We start from the raw sequence: 6,226 nt of genomic DNA on the forward strand, positions 1-6,226 counted from the left end.
GCTAAGAAAGTTTGGGGCTGGTTCTGTTTACCATCCATCATTGCACCATTCGAATCCTAAAATACTGCAGTTATGGAAAAACCGCATCACTACTTACATATAGATATTAAGCAATTACTTATTACAACGCACAAGGAACAAAACCTAAAAGAAACTGCCATGGGAAGAATAATATATACACAATAGTATATATATAAGGACTTATCAATATTTATATAACAACAATAGCTCACCATTTATACCCATCACAATGTTAAATAACTCTCTAACATACAATGCGTGACTGTATTGTGCTACACACTGAAGCAGAAGGCATCTACTAGTTTTGCACTACATTAACTGCCCTTTATATCTCAGGCCCTGAAATGGCTTACGCAGTTCATGATCGATTTTGCCTGCACTCCAAACGCCTCCCTAAATGTCCCCGCTCAAGAGCATCACAGAGATAGTGCAGCAAATAACTCAAAGTTTGGAGATAAGAATTCTCTGATTGGTAAAGATGATAACAGCACATATACTGTATGCATACAAATGCACACCCATGCAATCTGTATAAGGCCCTGAGCTGTTAACGGGCCCGCTGTATTTTCTTCTTTCCGTTAGGGATATAAGGAAATCGACACCCACTGGTGTTTAGAAAACAGGAAATAAGATTAAGGCAAAACATATTTACAGACCTTGTCAGCAACCGAAATGCTACTTACCACTATTCATGCTGCCATGAGTACAGAGAATTTGACTTTCTGCAGAGCAGTCATCTCATAACACAATGCAAGGACTGCATTTGCATGTTTCAAGGGGTGACAATGTCATTTGCATAAATTGAATGAGACTTTCAGCGTTCTAAAAAATCTGTGGTCACCTGCGGAAACAAGCTGATATTGTTCAAAGGACTTTTTTTCTTTCCTTATTACTCACAATATTGGCCTTGGCTTGCATACAGAGCACTGTTACACATAATCAGAATGTTTGACATCTCCGTCACCGAAAGGTTGTTTTCTTTGGAAGGAAAATCTGCACAGGAGGTGGAATTTCATCCCCTGCTAATAGATGACATAGATGGTTAGGGCGATACAGGTATGAGGACTTGTTTCTCTCGGAGGCGCTGGCAATCACCAGTCACAGAGGTTAGTGTGTTACTGTTGGCAACGCGAGGCACCTCAGCCTGTGGTATTTCTGATGAAAGCAGTTCCACTGTTAGCAACCAAATGGGCAAACAAATTACCAGTGTAAGCTGCTTTCCTGGTTCAGGCTCTCCACAGCAGTGGTTCTCCCCAAGCACAGGGTTTGACTGTTAAACTGAGAAAAGGTACATGTTTATGGGTAGATACACCAGAGACGCTGTAAATGAATGGAATTGAGTGTATGGAAATGAAATAAATGTGCTCCTCTTATTGGCAGCTGCTCTGTGAATTCCAATGAGGGGAAGATGGTCTCTGTGGCTACGACAGCGAGGATTTATATCCTTTCCGTCAGTCAGGCTTCTAATGTGGATCTATGGCGCGCTGCCACTCATGGTAGAACAGACCCTTTGTCTTCATATCGGCAGATATGAGATGAAAGTTTACGCCGGCACTTGGTATTCGTGAAAATTGTGGCTGTACTTTGTCACGGCCATTTACAACTTCAACAGCTCCGCCTGTTTTTGCGTCTATAGTCAGCAGCATATTGTTCCCTCTCCTGAGTCATTTATGAAATTCTGATGAAACAATGGTGACACGTAAGCTCTCCTTTGTCAGGCCTGAGCTAAGTTAATTAATTAGCAATCTATGCCGCAGTGCCAGGAGGTTGTTGATTGTATCGTTCTAAGCCGTCATCCTGTGTAAATTGACTGAGATTGAGATCTAACAAGGCTTTGACCCGGATCCCTCCCTATCAACCCGATGTGTAAAACATTGACGAGGGGACTGAGTTGGAGGAGGCTAGAGGACATGTTGTCTTTCGCCATGCCATCAGCTCCATTAGCTCCGAGTAGCAGGCGCAGCAGTGGTCAGACAATCACTCACGTTTATTTATAACGTGTAGTATTGCTGTGCAACCTCAAAACGTCCTTTTTCACTGTATTGTTGTGCTTTCACACATTGTGCCAAAACCTGAAAGATCCCAGCACACTAATTGAAACACAATCAAAACACGGTGTTGAATTGAATGCATCAGTCCTGACTTTCTCTTCCCCTATGTCCTTCAGTTTCTGAGTTTGTTCCCACAGCGATAACCTCCTCTGAAATAATTCAGACAGCAATGCAATTGCTCTGAGCTCTTTAATTTGTCATTCAACTGTAGCATGCAAGCAATTTTCACAAGGTGTCTTGTGACCTGAGCATTATTTTAATGAAAACACAAGCACGGAAATGCATAGCAATTGGTTCCAGCAGAAAAAGTGACATTGGTGGTCACACCAATGTGGTTTGTGAATGCATCGCCGCCTCCACGGGCAATCTACCGCAATCTACGGCAATCTACCGTTAGAAATCTGTTCACTGTTATAAGCAGACTCTCAAAGCAGATATGATGTTAGCCTTGTTCACCATGTTGGTTTAGCTGGTTGGCATCCTGACATTTGCAAACAAACATTTGCTAAACACAATGTACAGAAGAGTCGGATGGGAATGTCAGGTATTTGGTCATCAACCAAATTATTCGGCAGAACATTCCTGAGACAATGAACCACTAGAAGGTGGACACAAATGTCAATGAGGACTTGGCTTTGGAACCTAAGAGTCGCTAGTTCAGGTTGAGTTCATACCAAGTACAGAGTGCGCACTGGTAGCTGGAGAGGTGCCAATTTGCATCCTGGTGAGGTGCCCTTGAGCAATGCTCTAAAACAAACTGCCCAGGACACCATCCTTTGAGGCAGCCACCAAGCTCTGATATTTCATAATGCATGTGTTTCGGTTCTCTTTGTGCTTGTGTGTATTCCGGGCCTGTGTGGATATATATCTACGAATCACTCTGAATGTATGCATACTGCACTAGTTAGTAATAAAAAGCACATGAATAAATCAGCCCACTACACGCAGAAATCCTCAATGAATATTAACAACAAATGAGGATTCAAATGGTTTATTCCTTAAATGTTTTGTTTTTGAAGAAAGGCTTCGGTTACGCTTCAATGGGTCTTTGTTTAATATGCCACACTTCTGATTTACTGTATGCACACATGACACAATGCTCCAGCGCCTCCGTGAGTATCTGTCATTGAAATTGCCCTCCAGGCTTCATTGTCTGACGTTAATCATTTGCTCCCCTCATTCATTATAGGTGGGGGGTGCACCTGAGTGATAAATACCAATAAAGGCTTCTACTTTTATGATCTGATGGGCTGCTCATACTGTATTATTTAAGCCAGTATGTGTCTCCCACGAGCTCTGGTTTCTAACTGAGCCGAGGAGTTCCAAGTGCTTCCCACTGAGAGACATCAAACTAAACTGGGCCTAATTAAACACCCTGCTTGAAACTTTACCAAATAACTTGAACAGTTTAACCTCTGAGGAAGCCCCCCCCCCCCCCCCCTTTTACACCATTGTAATTGTTCACACTGGGGAGGGGGGGCTGGGGACGGACTGAGCAGCATGCTACAGTAGGCCTGGCTTCCTGCCATCCTACTCTACAATTAACAGCACATATGGTGGCGGCAACTGAAGTCAAGATGACATTTTACTGCAGGCAACCAGGGCTGTCACAATATCAGATTTTCTCTACACAAATATTGCCAAAATAAAAAAAAAATGTTGTGAATATTTACAGAATTTATTATTTGATTATTTATATATATATATTTATATATATTTTTAATATCATGGTTATCGTCAATACCGGTATATCACGACAACAATGTATTCTGTTCTGAAAAGCGATTTTATTAAATGACAACCCAGCCCTAAGTTATTCACTATGCACACTGTGATGCTGATAAGAAAACAATAATGGGTGAAAGTCTCGAAAGAAGGTGCAGTTGACATTCCAGGATTCGAATCTCATTAAACTGATGACCTTTCGCTGGTGTTTACCTACCATACTGATGTGTCAGCATCGCTGTGAAGAATCAATTGTCTAAATAAGGATGTTGGTTCAATACAGGAACTTTGCAAGATCAAATTCAGGCGTGTGCAACTAAATCTGTGTCATCATTGACTGTTGACTGAGAGATCTCATGACATCTAAATTTGACCCCTTTGCACATACACTGCAATGATTTTGAAGTCAGTCTCAACATCAAGAACATCTTAATACCCCCAAACCTTTTTCCAGGCAGTGGTCAATGTGCTCTAAATAATGTGCTTTTTGGGTCGTCCAACAGCTTCTTCAAGGAATCAACACTTTAGGCTTTTAAATGCTTAAAAGAACAGTATACCTATTGCCTTTATACTGTTCGGACACTTCGAGCTACTTCATTTGAAGCATACTGAATCCTTTAGTCAAGGTTGAGTTAAATAGAAATAAAGAGAAAAATTGAAGAAAAGTGAAATAGACACAATTCTAAACTTATAATTCACATGTGACAAACTTTGTGCAGAACTAAACTGAACTGTATAGCAATGAATTGTTGGCTATTAATTGGAAAGCAAACTTCCAGATGGACTGAGTTGCCCCAATTCAGTCCCCAGCGCTGCAGATTTGCCGTATTAGCAACAGGTGAGTGAGGATGAGCTCCAGATTACACAGGCACTATTTGCATGCTGATGAGTGGCAGGTTACTGGAGTGTGAGGCAGATGAAGGCCTTCCAGCTGGATGCTGTCGCATGTGAGAGGACTGGTAACATAGCGTGAATTCAAACACTAACAACTTGTAAATGTGTAAATAAACAGCACCACACAATACGGAGGGAGACATTGCACCTGCAATCCACACACACACACACATATGTAGATAGAAATGTTGGAATTTCTGCTGATATTTGAGACCACAAACACCGATGGACCGATCAGGAAAGCGGGCTAAAACCAGTTCAGAGTGTTTTTGATGTCAAAGGAATGTATTTATGTATTTATTTGTGGATTTTTAAGACAAACACACATGAATGCATTTTGTCATTGCATGTGTGAAATGTGTGAAGATTTCATAAACAAGAGCAATGTGTCACTTTATTAAAGCAAAGTGGAACCGTTAAGTTTTTGGTGGAATATGGATGATGAAGATTTTTGAAATCTTCATCAAAGAATCGCACAATCTAAGAATACGTAACAGCGAAAGCAAGGCAATGCAACTGTGGCCTACTAAAATATACAAGATCTCATTTGGAAAACATAAAATGTATCATGGATTTTAAGCTTGGAGTTAACTCCATGCTGACAACTTATTAGCAGAAGACTTGAACATAAAGGAAAAACTTATATTGATCAAGAAAGAACATCAGGTTAGAACTGTAAAGAACTGAAATATCTCTTAAGGGCCTGGTAGTTAGCGCTTGAAAAATATGTTTATTATGAAATTGTCAGGGTTGTGGAGAAAAACTGGTCGGGGCTGGACCCAAGCGCAGAGAGACATAATTTGTTGATGGGGATTTAATTAGAAAACAAAAAAAATGTCCAGAGCAAGGAAGTCCAACAAACGTGTAATAAAAAGTTCTAAGGGAAAAAAAGGGAGGAAGTAAAGAGAACACAGGACACAAGAGGCAGGGAAAGTTCAAATAAAACAGAAAAACAATGAAACAAAACCCAAAACCGTGACAGACACAAAGGCACCGAATGACATACTCTAATAATCCATTCAATTACTGATTCATATTTAATGTAATTATGAAATGTTGAGTATTTTTACATTGCGGTATTTTTATTATTACTTCAGTAAGAAAAACGAAATATCTTTTTCAAAACTGTAAACCTGTAGAAAAAGTATTCTGATAATGAAGAGCTCAATACAAACGTCAATGGCATCACGAAAAAAAAGCACGAGAACAATTTCTGTGTTACATATACAGCATATTTCTGCTCAACTTCTTATGGTAGCATACTGTAGCATCACGAGGAGGCAAGTATGAACGGAAGCATCCCAGCATGCACTGGGGGTACACTTATGGATAAAAGTCTTATTTGTGTATAGGAGAGGGGTCTCATGGGTTTGTCACTTTTGGCTATAAAAAGAGCACTACATAAAAAGATCAGCTGCTCTACAGGGGATAGTGTTGAATCCTATAAAACCTTAACGTCTGAGTGAGGATGAATGCTTCCTGTAGCAATCACCAGACTTTATAGCACAGATAAACTACCATATCCTCAAATTGAG

The sequence above is a fragment of the Melanostigma gelatinosum genome (genome assembly GCF_949748355.1).
Source record: "Melanostigma gelatinosum genome assembly, chromosome: 10".
NCBI lineage: Eukaryota > Metazoa > Chordata > Actinopteri > Perciformes > Zoarcidae > Melanostigma > Melanostigma gelatinosum.